The sequence below is a fragment of the Papio anubis genome, chromosome 8, assembly GCF_008728515.1.
Source record: "Papio anubis isolate 15944 chromosome 8, Panubis1.0, whole genome shotgun sequence".
NCBI lineage: Eukaryota > Metazoa > Chordata > Mammalia > Primates > Cercopithecidae > Papio > Papio anubis.
Genome location: NC_044983.1, coordinates 87,003,508 through 87,023,757, shown reverse-complemented (window position 1 = coordinate 87,023,757; position 20,250 = coordinate 87,003,508). Strand labels below are relative to the sequence as shown.

Sequence of the window (20,250 nt, the reverse complement as noted above, 5' to 3'; positions counted from 1 at the left end):
AAGCTGGCAAACAATCCATGATGACAGCCTCCAGAGATGAGACTCAAGTAACTATAATAGCTTGGGTTTATAGAGAATATTTCTTAGCACTTAACAAGTTATCTCATTTTATCCTCTTCATGATCCATGTCTGTGAAACACACAGCAATTCCTGCTTGTTTTCCAGCGGGTAGAGACCAATTGTGCTTTATTTATGTATTTATTTGTTATTATTATTATTATTTTGATGGAGTCTTGCTCTGTTGCCCAGTGCAATGGTGTGATCTTGGCTCACTGGAACCTCCGCTCCCTGGGCTCAAGTGATTCTCCTGCCTCAGCCTCCCAAGTAGCTGGGACCACGGGCATGCAAGACTATGCTTGGCTAATTTTTTTTTTTTTTTTAAGTAGAGATGGGGTTTTGCCATGTTGGGCAGGTTTGTCTCAAACTCTTGACCACAGGTTATCTGCCCACCTTGGCCTCCCAAAGTGCTGGGATTACAGTTGTGATCCACCATGCCTGGCTCCAAATACATTTTTGCCTAAATGAAAAGTAAAATCTAGGTGTTCGGATTTTCCGTTGAAGACGGTTTCAGTCCAAGGGTTGGAGACAAAATAAATTGTTTTTGAAAGCCAATGAAAGCATTTTCTGGAAAGAAGCCAATATAAATCAAAATGTAAAAAGTCAGGTACCATTGCCTCCTCTCGTTACATTTAAAATCGAAACTTCCTATAGCTGGCGTGTCTCTTTAATGAATTCTTGTTCTTGCTTAGTAAACAATTTTGTGTGTGTGTGTTTTTAATGTGTATATGCCAGGTTGTATAGTTTAAAGTTGGTTCTAAAACTGTTGAATTTCTTCAAATAAGGAGGAATTATTATTGGCCATAATCATTGTGGTTTTTTTCCCACTTAATTCTAAGGGTCACAGAAGATTCAGATGACTAAAACCATTCATTTACAGTGTCTTATAATTTTTATTATAGCTTTTTTATTTTTAAAAAGTTTCTTATGGTACAAAGGCATGGAGAGGGAGGCGGAATACTTGTAATATAAAAGAAAGTTGAACAATGAGCCACACCTTAAAACAAAACAGTGAATAATGGTGGTTTCTTCTTGCATTTTTATATTTCTTGGTTTTATGTAGTTAATGTTCCATGAATGATAGATTTTAAAAATAGTCAAAGTTATTCTAATTTTTTTTCTTACTTTCAACATAGATTGAGGGGTTGATTTTCAATTTCTATCTACTGCAGAGTACAGAAATAAGTAGAAGTGAAGCCAGGATGAAATTGAAAATCCCACTAATGCATAGAATCAGCTGCCCAGCAAATGCTCCCTCTTTCAGTACCAATTTTGCCGCCTTCCGGTCTAATTATGTCTCCACATCATAAGGAAGCATTTGTTCTTTACGTAGGTAGTAAGCCTAACTGCCAAATATTCATTAGAAATTCTCAACCAAAAGGAGATCCATAGCCCAAACTACGTAAGCATCAATCTTGTTAACTCATTCTATGAAAGAAAAGGTTTCCTCTCCTTTGTTACTAAGAAAAAAAAAAACGTCTCTTGAACACTTTGGACAATTTATTGTTTGAAAACTTACAGGTAACCTATTTTAACCTTCCAAATAGCCAATACTCCTTTGCTTAGTGTAGATTTCTCTCCATGGTACTGAGAAGGCAGAATCAATGGTGAGTATTTCCAACATCTTCAACTGCTACTGATTTTTCACAGTCCACTCAAGGTTCTTGTTATTCCAGCACCTCCATCACCTATGCACCTGCATAGAATAGGCATATTCTTCTATTTAACACTTTTTAAAAGCAATATTTTTTCTAGTTGTCATCAATTTTGTATATATCATAAAAAGTGACAGGCAATAGCAGCATTTTCCTTCAAAAGAAACAAAAGCAGAAAAAAGGGAAGGATGCTGTGTGAGGTCTTATTTGCTTTATAGAGCAACCTGAAGTTACCGAGTCAGAATTTTCCTTAGAAGCGTAGCTTCTTCATATATGAGTCAATTTCCTTCTGGGCACACAGGCACAAAGAACCAGAGGGTCACAACTTTCTTACAGGAGGTTTCTAGAATCTCCAAGGACTGTTAAAAACAACCGTGGAAAAAACATTTACTTAAGCATAGTAACGTGTACTGAGCATACTGGAAAAGGGAATTTCACAGAACTTCTGTCAAACAATTACAGACAGCATTGACTGCCCAAGAGCTTTTAAGCAGTGGTGACATCCTCTGCAGCAGTGAATTAAGCCCCAAGAAAAGTGTTAGTGTTATTTTAAAAATAATCATCAAAAATAACAAAAATACTTATTCCTGATGACTCATACAAAGCAACAAGAAGAAAAATCACAATTCCAATTTAGACTTCCTAGGAGGCCTCAGGCAATCCTTCATAAATTTCTAAAGATCAATATTTAAGCAGCAGCAAGAAAACAAATATAGAGATTTTTCTTTTCTTTCCTATTTGTGAAATTGGTACAGGACTCCACAGAACAAAGTAGGAAATAAAATGAAAAATCATTTCCCAACATGAAGAGAAAATAAGGCAATGGGTAGGGGTGGAGGGAGGAAATATATTTTTATAGATCAAACCAGTAAGCATTACTGAGATCTAAGAGCCAATTACTGCCAGTGCTATTTTCTAAGGGATTTAAAAATACATCTCCTCCTAATATGGCCCTAGCACCAACTCTTGAGATGACAGATTTGAGCCAGACACAGGTGTTGTGAGCAGGGGGCCCAGAAACGAATAGAAGGAGCTCACTGGCTGTGCCAAAGAAGTGAGTCTATGCCAGGAACATTCTGGATAGAGCCCCTCCAACTCCAGCGCTTACCAAAGCAAATTAGAATAAGAATCTACAAAATAGGAGAAATTATCTGCTTCAAATGAAAAAACTAAATCAGAGAGGAGATGTCTTCTTCTACCTTTTGGGTCTTTTAAAATTTTTTGAGACAGGGTCATGCTCTGTTGCCTAGGCTGGAGAGCAGTGGTAGGGCTATACTCACTGCAGCCTTGACTTCCTGGGCTAAAGTGGCCCTCCTGGCTCAGTGTCCCAAGCAGCTGGGACCACATATGTGCTCTACCATGCCCAGCTATTTCTTTTTTTTAAGAGATGGGGTCTTGCTATGTTGCCCAGGCTGGCCTCAAATTCCTGGGTTCAAGCAATCCTCCCACCTTGGCCTTACAAAATGCTGGGATTACTGGCATAAGCCACTGGCCTCAGCTGATTTTTTCTTCTCAGTATTCTGTATTGACTCCTTCCTCTGCCCACTGCTATGCTAAGCTCCCCCATGACCAGCAGCATGCCAGAATCCCCCAGTGGGGACAGCATGTGTTTTAGGGGGAAAACAAGTCCTCTCCATTGATTCTCATTCCTGTTCCCTCAGCTCAGCTTCACTCCTTTAAGAACTGTCCACTCAAATGTAGCGGTAAGCCCAGTATTCTAGTCTGTGCCTAGCCCTCATTCCTTCCATGTATCACACCCTAACAGGATGATTCCAACATTTCTGTGGTGGGACATGTTAATGATTCTCTTACGATTATCTCTGACTCCGGTGTGGACCTTTAACTTCAAATTAGACATTGCCTCTTTGAGAGACTCATGGGTCCATCAAACTCAGCATGTTCAAAAGGGAAATTAAGATGCTCTGCTGGAAGGGGTAGAAGCATACTCTAGGTCATTTAAGTAAAAATTGACTTACTAAAAGGATACAACAAAAAAGCCCATGGACATGGAAGGACAAACATGACATCTACTCAGCCCTCCTTGCCACATTTGTTTAAGCTTGGGCCACTTCCCTCATGGGAAGTCACAACATGCTGGCTGCAATTCTAGGCATCCAGAGAAAGAAAGGAGATTCATTTAGTTCTTTTCAAAAGTGGGGGCAACTTGTGAAGAAGATCCAGCTCAGACTTGACTTTACTATGCATTTGACCAAACCTATTTCCCTGTCCATTTCCAAGCCAAGCATTTGCCAATACTCAGCTGTGATTAGAAGACAGTAAAGGAATTAGAGTGTCTGTTGTGTATGTAACCAACTGAATACTTATGGAAAGCCAGGAACCAAATTTAGTCTCAGTTCTGAGGGACTGCCTTCCAGTTATCAACTGTATCCTCCCTATTCTTATTTTCTATTACCCTTTTCCTCCTTCACTACACGAGTCATTCTCTTGCTCACACACATCAAACTTCTTTCCTATTTAATTCACATCTCTGCTTATATCACCTCCTCAAATAGTTCCCTATTCGTAACCACCCAATCTAAAAGCAGCACCCTACCATTTTCTACCACCTTAGTTGGTTGATTTTTCTCCCCAGTACCTACCATTCTCAGACATTATTTATACATTTATCTTTTATCTAGTTTTCTACTAGAATATCATTCCATCAAGGCAGAGCTTTTTCTTCTTTGTTAAATGCTATATCAACAGTGCCTGGGACCTTTCCCGGTATATAGTTAATGCTCAGTAACTACTTTTTGACTAAACAAATAATTTTTCAATTTATCAGTCTTAAATTCTAGGCAGAAAAGATATTATTGCAAAAATCGGGGCGAAGCATTTGCTCGCAGTCAACTGTAGACTGGCACGGGATCATGTGCTTCACAGGTGGGGGGAACATGTACCCCACTTTGCTCTGGAGAATCCTAGCTCATTCCTGCTGTTCTGTAATCATTATTGGCAGCTTCCTATTCTCAATCGCTAACATGCCTCCATTTAGATAATAAATTAGATGAGCACCCCATGCACAAGGAATGCCCCATCCAGCAGCTGTGGAAAGAGAGGCTGTTTTTTAAATAAAGGAGTGTGGGTAGGAAATGAATAGCATATTAAGTACTCTCCCCAATTCTTCCTCTTCATTGGGATTCTCTATGCCAGAAACCTCACTGCCATTCACCCAGATGGCAAACTAAAACTAGTCTCTGCTGAGATGTTCAGTTGTCTCTAAGGATATGTCATGCCCGTTCAATCAGCAATTAAACTTTTTTTAAATATACCTCTTTTTTATATCTCATAACTACCTCCTCTTTTTTATCCCTAGCGCTAAAATTCAGGCTCAGAACTTTTCTCCTGGACTGCCCTAATATTTTTATTTCTTTTTATTCATAAATGGTCAATGTGTTTTAGGGGCAAAAAAAAGTCCCATCAGGTGATTCCTGAGTATAATCCCAGTATACCACCTTACTGTGTTGCAGATCCTGTTCAAAAGTGTTATGAATATTAATTCATTTAATCCTTATAATAACTCCATGCAGTAGGCATTAATTATATTATCATTGTCCCCTTCTAAACGTGGAAGAATTGAGGCACAGAGAGGTTGAACAATGGCACACAGCAGTGACCGTGTGAGGAATCAAGCAGCAGAGTGGGACTCAGCCCTTACACTGAGCTAACCTGACAGGGATCTCTGCCCATGATTCCACTCCACATCAAGGGAGCAAAGCATCGGTGAAACCTACAGTGCCTTAGCATGGTATACAAGGGCTTCTGTAATCTAACTTTGCCTCCTTCTACAACCTTACCTCACCATGACAACCTAGTTTCACCTTTCAGTAAACTTTTGCAGAACATGCTACCTTTCCCCAAATGGGTCATGGTTTTTCATGTCTTTCTTTTTACTTTTCTGGCAGACCTCACTATTATACCTAGAATGTCACAATGTCTGGGATACCCAATATAGTAAATCCCAGTAAAACTTTCAAGATTTGGGCTTTGTTACTTCCTCTATGAAGCTTTCCTACTCTTCTAATATGTCTCTTCCTTGTTTCTACTATATCCTACATCAATAACACATTGTTTCACTGCTTGAAGACAGGGTTCATACCTTGGTCATTTTTGAAAATATGCTTATTGCATAAAGCAAACAGATCAAAGAAGAGTAGTGAGATGTTCAAATTCCAGTCATGAAATAAAGCATCCAGAGAGGGGCAGAAAAATATTCCTCACTGACCCACAGAGTAATCGTCACAAATATTAGGTTGGTGCAAAAGTAACTGTGATTTCTTATAATAGTTTAATATATATTCACTTCTCCTTTCTATTAACGGAGTTTAGCAAACTATGACCTATGGGCTAAATCCAGTCTGCCACCTTCTGTGTGAGTGTGTGCTCATACACATGTGCACTGCCTGTTTTTTATAATAAGGCTTTAGAGAACACAGCCATGCCCATTCATTTCTGCAAGGTCTATGGCTTCTTTCATGCTACAATGGCAAATCTGAGTTGTTGTGACAGAGATGATACGTCCTGCAAAGATGAAAATCTGTAATATTTGGTCCTTTATAGGAAAAAGTTTGTGACTCCAGTTCTACAATAAAATGTTCAGTGACTGTCATGAAAATGCTATTTGACGATGCTCTTCCATTTGTCAATCTAGACCTGCTGTCACAGGATAAGGCTAGAGATCCAGGCAGGGGGAGGAGCATGAATAACAACACAACTTCAAGTCATAATTTCTATTCTCATTATGGCATAACAGGATTTATCTCCTTTTTTGTGGGACATAGATGCCCCTTTTAGGTGTGTGGCCCAGACTAAACTAGAACACTCATGAAGAGATAGAGCTACTTAACTCCAAATACCTAAGTATGTTGAGATGATTTCTCTTAATGAGGAAAACCTTTGCTCTTATATGTCCTTTCCTCTGATACTGGACCAGGAGGGGTGACTTTTCTTCATTCTTTCCTTATAGGTACAAGAGCTAAAATGAGCTCCTTGCCCCACCCACCCAAGCTCCACTGAGGGGGAATTTGGAGGCAAACAAATGACCGAGAGCACTCATCTAAGGACAACAGAAAGAAGTGGAATCATAAAGGAGAGGCAGAGTGATCCACAGTTTTAGGAAGGATGGTAGTGGTGGCAAAGAGAGGTGGGCAGAGCAGGAAGGACTTCCTTATATTTTGAACTCACTTTAATAACGATTCATAGTTTTCCTGAGGCAAGAAGTAAATTCTTGTTTTGTTCTCTGAAGCCTTGATGTGGGTTTGGTTGTCTCACAGTAGGACCTTTTCTGCAATGTATCATCCCTTTTCATTCTTCCTGAGGTTGTGGGCACAGCTAAGGGGCTTAACCTGCATCTTTCACTTCAGTACTGTGTTATTAAAATGGCAGTCAATTTACAGAGGGAAAATAATCTTCTGCAAATGGAATCAAAATACTAGATCCATACTCCATTCCTTTACCATTTTCCCAGGCCCCAGAACAAAACAGAACAAAACAACACTGAATTTGGCATCCCAAGAGAGTTTGTTCACTTTCAGTCCTACAGATATTTGTGTTTATGCGTGACAACATCTGGAGATACGTGGGCAATGCTAGCAGGTCTTTAGAAAAGCAGATGTTGTGTGAACCATTTTGCACTACTCACCAGTAAAAGGGGCAGGCAAGCAGAACGGTGCCATTCTTTGCCTGGCATTTGGCAAAAAAAGAGAAAACAAATGCATTTTTGACATCTGTTCATGTTCTTCTTTATAGCTTAGCTGTGCCAGCCAAGCAGGCCTGATCAGGCATAATTGATAAATTATTAAATGCAACTTGACAAGGAGGGCAATGAAAACTAATAATGAAAAAAAGAGAAAAATGAATTGACTCATGTTTGTCAGGTGCTTTGAAGAAAAAAAGTTAAAGGGACAAGACAATCTCAAAAACAAAAAACAGTATTGTTTAAGCAAAACTGCAGTGCCATGGTGACTGAAACATAAATAACTTTGTTCTTTTTCTTTTGCCTCCCACAAATTATTGGGAGCAGACTGAAAAATTATGTTCTTCATATCATGAAATAATAACAGCGACAAGTTATTGAGCGCTCTGTAAGGCATTACATAATCTCTAAATCCGTATCAGGAATTATCCTCATTTTAGAGATTGAGAAACTAATATCCAGAGAGTAAACAGTCACATATGTGATCAAATGGCAGTGTCAGGATACAAAAACTGCCTTAAATGTGCATTCTTAGCTGACAGACTACTCCCAAGTACACGTCTATTGAGAGAGGCATAGCCTGGTAGCAACAGCTTGGACTTTGGAGCTGCAGAGCTTTGAATCCTGCCTCTGCTATGTTGTAGCTAGTGGATTTGGTTTAGTTACTCCATGTGGAGACTTCAGTTTTCATGGCTGTAAATGAGCAATACAATCTATGTCACTGGGTTTCTGTATGAATTAAATCAGGAAATATACATATATATATTAAATTCCTTAGATATAGTAAACCCCCAATAACAACCGTCTGTTGTTTTTCTTTTCCTCATTTAATCTCACCTTGTGTACTTTGTTTAAACTAGCATTTTGAGAAGATAAACTGTGATACTCAAATGCTCATAGTATAGTTTAAAAAACTGTCTCAAGCTGCTGTCCTTGATAGATGATGTTTCAAATAAAAAGTCTTGTTTCCTCTGGTTACGTTATCACATCTTACTACTGTTAACATTACCAGTCTTACCAAGCATCTTGGTGCTGTTAACCTGAAGTGGGTCAGGATTTCCAAACCATCTTTCTAAACAAGTACATTAAGGTAAAGTTCTGGGGCAATGAAATGGGGGCCTCTCAGTGTTCCGATAAAGGTATGACTAGCAACTATATGAGAATCCATCCAGCATTTATTTCTTAATTTGGTAATTGAAAAGTCTCTATCACATGCTTTTTGCCTCTTACCTAAAATCTGATAGGAAGTTGTACAATAGGAAGAGATACAATTCCATATATCAAATGGATGTTAAATAATTATTAGTTGACAATATGACGCAAAGGAAGAAGATTTGCAATAAACAACTTTAAGAAATGGCTTTCCGGCCGGACGTGGTGGCTCACGCCTGTAATCCCAGCACTTTGGGAGGCTGGGGGCGGTGGTGGGTGGGGGGCAGCTCATGAGGTTAGGAGTTCGAGACCAGCCTGGTCAACATGGTGAAACCCCATCTCTACTAAAAATACAAAAAATTAGCTGGGCGCAGTGTAGTCCCAGCTACTCAGGAGGCTAAGGCAGAAGAATCGCCTGAACCCGGGAGGTGGAGGTTGCAGTGAGCCGAGACTGTACCACTGTACTCCAGCCTGGGTGATCGAGTGAGACTCCGCCTCAAAAAAAAGAAAAAGAAAAAGAAAAAAAAAAGACATTGCTTTCTGAGTGTGACATCTGTGAGCAATCAGGCAAGGGGTGAGAGGAAGTGTCAAGAGTGGAATTCTTGCCTTTGTAAGTTCTAAGATGACATTTACCCTTCAATCTTTCTTTAAGTCCCGTGGGAAATACTTCAGTAGCACTTCCTGATCGTGTATGATAACATCTGAGATGATTAGACAAAGAATGAGGCATAACTGTAAATGTTCAACAAGGTTACATTTTGTAATATCAATAGTAATAGAAGAGAAATCAAATATAAGTGGAATAAATGTGCATAAGGAGACTGTAAATGAGACGCTATGTAGTTCCTTTTTATTTGTATTTGCACTGTTTCTTTTTAGCAGCACTACAGTTAATTATCAGGTATTCAGCCTTTATTTTCAACTGAATGCTGCCAAAATTTAAGCAGACATTCTAAGGAATGAGGGCAAAAGAAGATCTAAACCAGATGAACTCATGAATGACGTGAAACTAGAAAACAGAAATTGCCTTATCACCATGGTGGTCTGAAAATACTTTCTTCATTGTAAAAGTCATGGGAAACATCTTATCTATGAACTTGTAATTTCCCAATAGAGACATAAGCATTAAATATTTTTAGGTGTATCTGAGAGGAAACCAAGACCACTGAAGACAAACTTTCCATTTCACCAAATAGTTACTCAGGAACAAACTTCACAAATTTCTATATAGAGAAAGGGAATAGAACTTGAGCCCACTCAGTCTCTGTAGTTTAATAGTGCTGTATTACTAGTTAAATCATATATCCACTATGAACTTCAGTTGCCTCATCTACATAATGGAGATAAGTCTTTTCCATTAATTATTTATTGTGAAACATGTCACCCCAATCACTAATTTTGTTCAGAAATCTCTAATATAGGTAAGACCCATCAGGGAGAGCTTGCATTTGTTTTATACAGCATTATTAGCTGTGGTGAGAGAAAAACTATGGACAACTTGACAGCCAAGGGCTGGAATAATCTGAAGACTCACCACTCATATCTGGTAATTGCTGACTGGTGGTTGGACCACACTCAGCTGGGGCTACAGAGTGTACAGTATTGGTTTCTCTCCACACAGTCCATTCCATCTGATACAGCTTTCTCATGGCAAAGAGACTGTGGTCCAAGAGCAAGCTCTTCTAAAAAGCTGTGCTGAAGGTATATACTCTTTTATGACTAGTCTTGGAGGCCATACACTGTAACTTCTGCCACGGCCAGGAGTTTATCCAGCTATGAGGGAAGGGAACATAGATCCATCTCTCAATGGGAGGAATGGCACAGTTACATTATAAGTATGTGTAGGATGAAGGATGTCACTGTGTCCATTTTTGGAGCATACAATCTACCACAATAGTAAAATCTACCATATAACATATATTTCTTTTCCACTTTTTTCTTCCAGAAAAAACTCTTTTTACATGCCTTCCCACACTTTTACAATTTTTATCAATTTCTCAAAATAAAAGACATTGAAACTTAACACTGAAAATTGTTTCTTTTTTTACTTTTATTTTTATTTTTTCAGAGTCTTGTTCTGTCACCCAGGCTGCAGTGCAGTGGCATGATCTCAGCTCACTGCAACCTCTGCCTCACAGGCTCAAGCAATCCTCCTGCTTCAGCCTCCCAAGTAACTGGAACTACAGGTGTGAGCCACCATGCCCAGCTAATTTTTATATTTTTAGTAGAAACAGAGTTTTGTTATGTTGCCCAGGCTGTTCTCAAACTCCTGGACTCAGGTGATTCACCTACCTTGGCCTCCAGAAGTGCTGGAATTACAGGTGTGAGGCATTGTGCCTGGCCTTGGTTTCTATTTCATGTTTTTGCTTTTCAGGTAATGGTTTCTTGAGTAAGGATGCGGTGTTTTAGTGAACTAAAAGTCAGGAAGGAGAGTGACAGGTAAAGAAACTCTTTTGTTGTTGTTATCTTGAATGATGAGAACACACTTTTAGAGTGAACTTTGCTAGTGCGACAGAGTACAGCACTTTTAACAAGACTAGGTTTGCTTTATGAAAACACCCTTTATATTTCATATCAACTTGACAAACACTTCTCCTTATGCCCTTTTGTTTTTCATGATATAAGAGCATCAAGCAAGGGCTAGAGTGTCTCTCATTTTGGATAGTGATTGTTGTGGGTATTACAAATGACAGTGTGTATGAAGGTCTCTGACTATTGGTTGGATGAGCAACTTTTTTTGACAAACAAAAACCAAATATCACCAAAAGAACTAAGTTTACCAACTGGCAAGTTAGTATGCATTATTAATTTTGAATCTCAGCATCCACAATTCTGATCAAGAAAACAACATATAAGACTTGGGAGAAATTAAAAGCTCTGGCAGAAGCTCTCCTTGAATGTCCCCAGCTCTTCCTCAAATGTCATAGACAGCCTACAAAGAGAGTGTCTTCGATATTTGTTTTCCCATCAAAAAGCTGTTATAATACTCAATGCCAAATATTTAAACAAAATAAACCAGTAAAATTATGTATAATTCTACGACTTCCAAATTCCAAGATACATAACATCACAAAGACTCAATTAAAATCTGTTTACCTCCAAGTTTTATTTTGGCATTGATTTATTAAAGAAGAAATTGAGAAAATTCATTGAGAATAGTAGCAAAATGAAGTGCATTATTGAACTGTTAGCAAAACTGCCAGACATATTTTCTAATTTGTGGGATAAGGAAAGAAAATAATGTAGAACAGTTTTCAATACTTCCATTAAACTGTTGCTTTTGTTTGTTGCCAAACCATACTATCTGAATGCAGTGCATTAAAGGAGGTGTAGAGACTGAAGATCTGCATTAAGCAGCAAGTACTTCATCCCAGGTGCCTAGCCTACCCTCTTATATTCAGTTACTGTTTATGCAGTAGTCATCTCCGAAGTGATAAAGTCAGTGATGATTTTTCTGCTGCTGTCAACAAAAATAGCCTTAGAGGTTTATGTCGGACCTTGGAAATCAAGTTTTACTTTGAAAAAAAAAAATGCATTTTAAATAATATAGAGGGAAAAACTTGTCAGTTACATCCTATGCATATGTTGTCCAGTTAAAATAGAAGAGCACATTTTACTAGTGTAAACATAACCATTAGGTTTTATCAAAAATAATCGGTAATTAGTTAATCCTTATAAATATTTTAAATTACTAATTTCATGATACAACTTAAATAAAGTGGTTCTTATCCTGAAAGAAAATGAACATAAAGTAAAGTAGTTTTGAGAGGTGCAGCATCTGGACTTTTATGCACTTTGTTTATTCTATGACTTGAAGCTTTCAATTCTCTGGCTACACCCCTGGCACAAATTAAAGATGTAAGAAAATTTCTTCAGTTAATTCTCAGTTTTTCTTGAGGAAAGGAGAGTGTAGAAAAATGAAACACCCAGATAATACAAAATGTTTTCTGTAGTCTTGCCTCTTGGAAAGAAGTTAGTGGATGTATTGTTGTAAGGTACCAGCTCAGCCTGAAATGGGCTATGCTAACTGGTGAGTCAGACTGCTGGGACTTCATTCACAAGCAGAACAGGAATTTTGGAAGTACCCTGTTGGGAGGTGTATTAGTTATCTACTATTGTGAAACAAATTATCACAAATTTAGTGGCTTACAACAATACACCTTTATTATCTCACAGTTTTTGTAGGTTGGAAATTTGGGCAGAACGTCTCTGGATCCACTGCATTAGAGTTTTCCAAAAGGCTTCAATCAAAGTATCAGCAAGGGCTGTGGTGTAATCAGAAGGCTCAACAGAGGAAAGATCTTTTTCCAAGTTCAGTGATATTGGCAAGATTCAGTTTCTTACAGGCTGTTAGGCCGAGGAGCTCACTTTTTTGCAGTGTGTCAAGCTGGGGGTCTTTGTTTCTTGCTGGCTATTGGCCAGAGGCCATCCCAGTTTCTTGTTATGTGGGTGTCTCTACATGGCAACTTGCTTTATCAGAGCATGAAAATTAAGGAAATAAAAGTCTGATGGCAAAACAGAAGTCACAATATTTTGCAGCCTCATCATAGAAGTGACATCCATTACCTTTGCCATTTTCTATTGGTTAGACACAAGTCACTATGTCCAGCCCTCACTCAAGGAGAGGGTATTACACATGGGCATGAATGCCAAGAGGCAAGGATTACTGGGTACTATCTTAGTATCTGCCTACCCCAAAGTAGTTGAGTCCAAAGGGACTGGGTTGGGAGGAGCACTGTGTTTTCACTCTGGTATTGGTCTCTGGACCTGTGCCCAACTTCTGTGGTGAAAGCCTCAGCAGGCTAAAGTAAGAGGAATTGTTTTCACCTAGAAGGATTCAGTGGCACCTCAGAGGTGTGGCTTCCTCTCCTATGTGATAGCATGTGATATTGGTTTGGGACAAGGCATATACTTCTCTCTTCTACATGTAGCACAGCATTGCTTTCTCCTCTCAGCACCTGTGCTCTTTACAGCAGCTTTCCTGCTTCCACAGTGAATTATGGGGAATTCTGGGAGACTGTGTTCTTGTGTGTGTGTGTGTCCATGTTTTGCTTGGTTTTTTGTTTGTTTTTTGTTTTTTTTCTTCCCTTCCTGAGGAGAGAGAACAGAGAAAGGAAAGGTAAGAGATTGTCCTTGTGTTTTTATGCAACTATAAAAGAGAATGTTAAACATTATAGGAATGGATGACTCTGGTCTGTTTGTGCATACTGGATACATAGCTGAACACATAATTCTTTTAAGGAATGTATATAGTCTGCTGAGCAATTTCTCTATTTTCTCATCTTCCTTTCTTTGACTCAGTGACCAAGTTTGTTGGAGGCTTTAAGCATTCTAATTTGTATGCAAAACAATAAGGAAAGCCAAATGTAAATTAATTATCTAAGTTTCACAACAGAAGGTTGGTAGGGGATGGTGTTGCTAAACTGACCTCTATTCTATGTTCAAAGATATGTTTTGAACAATGCTTATGATATTCACATATTATTTTGGATGAGTAAGTGGGAATCTTAGCATATTAATTGTTTCTAATTTGTGAAAATTTCTGGCCACTGAAGTGTGTCTGTTTATCCATGCATGATTAAAATACACAAAGAGGATGCTGGTATTGATGTCCATTAAGTAACAATAGGCTAAAGCAGAATAATATAGAAAAGAAAAAGGAAGAGATGGAAGCAGAAGAAGAGAAATGTGAAGAAAGTATTTTTTCTGTAGTAATCCTTATCAGATCTCTTTTGAAAGATATACTCAAAGACCATTACAAAATGTTCATATTGTTACTTTTGAACAGTATACTTTAGACTCTTCCTGGAATGAAGGAAAGGATAACAGGAGACCAAAATCTCAGATTTGTTTATTGAATTGGCCCTACAATTTCTTTTGTATACAGTTTTATAATGAGCTTATGATGAACCATTTTTTCCTGAAAACCTAGAGATCTTGGGATGGTGTTTCAGTACCACCTTATGTCTAATATTTATCAAAACAGGAGAGACTAAAGCATTAAAATGTCTAAACTTTATCACACATTTACGTTTCCTGGCAAGACTATACGACAGTTGTTAATATTGAAAATGAGATGAAAGATGTTCTAAATTTATCTTATCAGCACCGTCTTTCAGTGTAATGAGAGTTACCTGACACTATCAAAATGCTCTTCAGCCAGTTGAAACCAGGTCTGAAAAGACATACATTCATTCAGAAGTCATGGCTCAGAAATACAAGAATGATGCCAAATGAAACAGATAATTGTTCATTCACCTGGGAGCCATATTTTGACTGTATTACAGTGCAAGTTGGAAAAAAAAAGCAATATTTGCATCAATTTAAAAATCATACTTAAAAGACCTCAGATGGAAACCATACATTTTTTTCAATATCCATATATAAATTAATATGTACCATCTGGGTTACATCTGGTGACATAAAAATGTTGTCTTATGAACGCTGAAGGTGTGAGAACCATCAAGCAGATCCAAGTTGATTTTGACACATTTGTTCACAAAGGAGATAATTCTTTATGTGGTAAGATTTAATCTAGAAAGTAAACAGAAATTTAAGAACCCATCTCAACATACACAATTTGATCAAAAATATAAAACACATTAATATCGATGAGATAAACAAATTGCATTCTACATTAGAAGATTATAAAGCAGGATAATGAAGTTTGAAAAATAGAATCTGCCTTTGGATCTTTTTAGCAAGCGTATTTTGCACCCATTGTGGAAATAAAATATTGTGTACAGAAATTGTGATTCTCCTATATGGGAAAAATCAGTATTTAATTCTCAGTCTGTTTGTTTTCAGGTCCATGTTCTACGCGCTATGCAAATTTCAAAGCTACATTTCTGGGACCCTTGGCAGGGTGCTCAGGCCAAGCAAGGATATTGGGTAGAGTCACAAATTACCCCATGTACTTCCTTTACATTTGCTTTCACCAGGACTTTTATTCAGGTTAAGTTGGTTCGAGGTGAGTATCAAGGGAAACACTGAAGAGTGAAAAAAGCAACAAGAGAGTATGGTGGGAGTTGTGTACCAAAAGGTAACAAAGACTGCTCCACCCAATTGCCTTTGTGGGGTGATGATGCATCTGTTTTGTGTGTATATGCGGGTTGTACTTTTTTCCTACACTATGTGTTGAAGAGGAGGGACTGGGCTGGCCATTGAGGGAGTGGCCCAATTGGCATATGTTGTGTGCATGACCATTCAGCAGGAGAGGGAATAGCCAGTGATGGATCACCCTGACAACACAGCCAGAGGGCTTCCAGGGTCTTTACTGGCTGGTGGCACCATGCAAAATGCACTGTAATCTAACACCTGCAACATCCATGCAGCCTCGAAAAACTGATTTTGACTATAGCTTGAGGAGGACTATCTTCTGAGACAGATTCACATTAAATAAATTCATAAGCCTAATGAAGATAATTTGAAGGCCAATTAATTCTGTTCAGTTCTCTTCAAGGGTTGACAATATTTACTCTACTCCATATGATCTGTCTGAACTCACCTCCTGCTATCTGCCTCATGCACTTTGTTTGGGCTACCCTGACCCCGCAACTCTTCCTCAAACACACCAAACATGCTCACTCTATCCAGGGTACTTTTTCTCATTTATCCTTATATCTTGCTCCCTCAGCTCTTTTTGGACTTCTCAGTGAAGCTTTATTCACATCCCTGTTTAAAATGCAACATCAGAGGAGTCACATCAGCAAGATGACTGAATCTGAGGTCCCAGGCTTCACTTTCTCCCACAGATATTTCAGTTAGCAATTATCCTCAGATGAAAAGAACTTTATGAAAACCCAAAAGCTTAGGACTAAGACTGAGTGTAAACCATAGAACTAAATAAAATTATATCATAAGATAAGAGGAATGATTTCACTTTGACTACATCATCATTTCCCTCCTTTAAGACAACACAACACATACGGAAGATCCCCTGAATCAACAGTTTCCATAGTGAGTAAAGAGCTCTAGAGGTAGTCATCCAGCTTCTCAGTATTCAGGGACACTTGTCAGGGAGCTCATCTCCATCTCACCTCAAAGGGAACACTGGGTGTAACAACGGGACTAGACCACCTGGGATCAGATAGAAACACAAAAAGGAGGCTCAAGGATCTTGATGATAGCCCTTTGTTTCCACCGGTGATGCCATCCCAGCCAACAGCAGAGTTCACCCCCAAAGCCAAGCTGGTGGCTCCCAGAAGTATAGCAGGACGTTCAATCTGGCTAGAGCCCTAGGCAGCCAGCCTCCACACCTAGTCTCAGAGCCTACAGCAGATCCCCACCCAGGCAAAAAGACACAGTCACAACACATTTCTGTAGAGCATAGGGGCTAGTGCCTGGCCTGGGAGTCGAATCAGCAGCCTGGCCCAGACTCATTGCCCACCCCAAAGCTCCACCCAAGCTAGGAGACACCCTCTATAGTGCCTTTCTGTAGAGCACAGGAGTGAGTCCTGCCTAGACCAAGGAGTAGCTTGGCCCAGTTCCAAAGCCTATTCCAAGGCCCCACCCAGGAAGGGAGAGTCCTGTTACATGCATTTCTGCAGAGCTTAAGGGCTAGACCTGCCCAACCTCTGAGTTCAAACAGTGGCCCGACCCAGACTCAGAGCCCATTTCAAAGCCCCACTCAGGCAAGGAGGAAAGCTTCAAATATGCATGGCTACAGAGCATAGCCTTTGGACCCATGTTTTGAGCAGTGACTCTGCCTAGCCTCAGAGTGCTTAACTTCTGCAAGCACAGCCTGCAGCCTTGCCCAACTGAAAAACACAAGTAGCAGTAATGCTCAGCCAGGGAATATACCCTGTGACCCTGAAGATTGATACCACAGAAATACAAATGATCATAAAAGATCACTGTGAATAACTATACATCAACAAATTGGATAACCCAGAAGAAGTGGAAAACTTTTTAGAAAGAACCTATGAAGACTAAATTATAAAGAAATAGAAAATTTAAATAGTCCAACAATGAGTAGGGAGATTGAATATGTAATAAAAAGTCTTTCATCAAAGAAAAGCCTAGGACTTAATAGCTTAACTGAATAACTCTACCAAATATTTCAGAACTAGTATCAATCCTTCTCAAATTATTTCAAAACATAAAAGAGGAAAGAATACTTCCAAACTCATTACATGAGGCCACATTCCCTGATATCAAAGCCAGACAGGGACATGAAAAGAAAATTACATGCCAATATCCCTGATGAATTACAGTTGCAAAAATACTCAACAAAAATATTAGCAAATTTAATTCAATCTTACATTAAAAGGATCATTCACCATGATCAAGCAGGATTTATACTGGGGAAGCAAGGATAGTTCAGCATATACAAATCAGTAACTGTGATACATCACATTAACTGAATGAAGGACAAAAATGATATGATTATCTCATTTAGATACAGAAAAACCATTTGAAAAAATTAAGTACTTTTTCATAATAAACTCTCAACAAATTACATACAGAAGGAATGTACCTCAACTCATTTAAAGCTATATATGACAGCCCATAACTAACATTATACTTAACATTGATGACAAGGATGTCCACTCTTGCCACTTCTATTCAACACAGTACTGGAAGTCCTTGCCAGAACAATCAGGCAAGAGAAAGAGAAAGAAATAAAATACATCCAAATAGAAAAGAAAGAAGTGAAATTGTCTCTGTTTTCTGATGACATGATTTTACATGTAGATAATCCTAAAGATTCCACCATAAAACTGCTAGAACTAATAAATGAATACAGTAAGTTTGCAGGATAAAAACTAACAGACAAGAATTAGTAGTATTTTTATACACTAACAACAAACTATTTGAAACCGAAATCAAGAAAACAATTCCACTTACAATAGCTACCGAGAAAATACTTAGAATAAGCTTAACAAATGAGGTTGTATTAATTTTTTCTCATGCTGCCTGGGTAATTTATGAAGAAGAAAGGTTTACCTGAGACTGAGACTGGGTAATTTATGAAGAAGAAAGGTTTAATTGACTCACAGTTCTGCAGGCTGTACAGGGAGCACAGTTGGGGAGGCCTCAAGAAACTTAGAATCATGGTAGAAGGCAAAGGTGAAGCAAAGCAAGTCTTCACATGACCAGAGCCAGGGGAAAAAGAGAGATAGGGGAGGTGCTACACACTTTTAAACAAACAGCACTGGGGGATGGTGCTAAACCACTAGAAACTACCCCCATGATCTAATCACCTCCCACCAGGCCCCTCCTCTAATTCTAGGGATTACAACTTGACATGAGATTTGGGTGGGACACAAAACCAAACCCCATCAGAGGTGAAAGACTGGTCCACTAAAACCTCTAAAACATTGATGAAAGAAATGAAAGACACAAGAAATGGAAAGATATTCCATGTTTATGAGTTGGAATAATTAACATTGTTAAAATGTCCATACTACCCAAGGCAATCTACAGTTTCAATGCAATCCCTATAAAATTTCAATGTCATTTTTCTCAGAAGTAGAAAAAAGAATCTCAAATTTCAGATGGAATCTCTCTCTCTCTCTCTCTCTCTCTCTCTCTCACACACACACACACACACACACACACACACACCCCTGAATAGACAAGCCAATTTTGAACAAAAAAATACGAAGATGAAGGCATCACTCTACCTGATTTCAAACTATATTACAAAGCTATAATAATTAAACCAGCATAATATGGGCATGCACATAGACACATTGAATAATGGAACAGAATAGAGAGTCCAGAAATGAACCAACACATTTACAATCAATTGATTTTTGACAAAAGTGTGCCAAGAACACAAGATGGAAAAAGGAAAGTCTCTTCAATAAAAGGTGCTGGGAAAATTGGATATAGACCGGTAGAAGAATGAAATTAGACCCTTATCTTACACAACATACAAAAATTAACTCAAAATTGATTAAAAACATAAGTGTTAGACCTGAAACTGTAAAACTACTAGAAAAAATCATAGAGAAAATGTTACATGACATAGGTCTGGACAATGATTTTTTTGGAATTTGACCCCAAAAGCTCAGTCAACAATGAGAAAAAATAAACAAATGTGAAATAATAAACAATAATATGAAAAAACAAACAAAAGCAAAAAAGCTTCTGCACAGCAAAGGAAAAAATTAGTAAAGAGACAATCTAGGAATGGTAGAAAATATTTGCAAGCCATATATCTGATGAATGATTAATGTCCAAAATATATAAGGTACTTAAACAACTCAATAACAAGAAAACAAATAACCCAATTAAAATTTGGGCAAAGAACCTGAATAGATATTTCTCAGAAAGAAGGCATACAAATGGCCAACAGATAGATGAAAAAAATCTCACCATCACTAATAATTAGTGAAATGCAAATTATAACCACAATGAGCTATCTATCACCTTACACTTGTCAGAGTGGCTGTTATCAAAATGACAAAAGATAACAAGAGTTGGTAAGGACATGGAGACAAGTGAATTCTTTTTTTTATTTCTTAAAAAAAAGGGATACATGTGCAGAACATGCAGGTTTGTTAGATAGGTATACATGTGTCATGGTGGTTTGCTGCACCTATTGACCCATCTTCTAACTTCCCTCCTCTCACCCCCCATCCCCTAACAGGCCTCGGTGTGTGTTATTCTCCTCTCTGTGTCCATGGGTTCTCATTGTTCAACTCCCATTTATAAGTGAGAATGTGCAGTATTTGGTTTTT

At 38.4% G+C, this 20,250-nt stretch overlaps 1 long non-coding RNA gene across 1 annotated transcript in view; it reads right to left on the bottom strand.

The window, feature by feature from the left end:
• Window positions 1–456: 456 nt before the first annotated feature.
• LOC116276382 overlaps window positions 457–20,250 on the bottom strand; it is an 84,513-nt gene continuing 64,719 nt past the window's right edge. The window contains exon 3 of the long non-coding RNA XR_004185878.1: window positions 457–1,754. This is a non-coding gene — a long non-coding RNA (uncharacterized LOC116276382). The remainder of the gene's footprint in view (window positions 1,755–20,250) is intronic.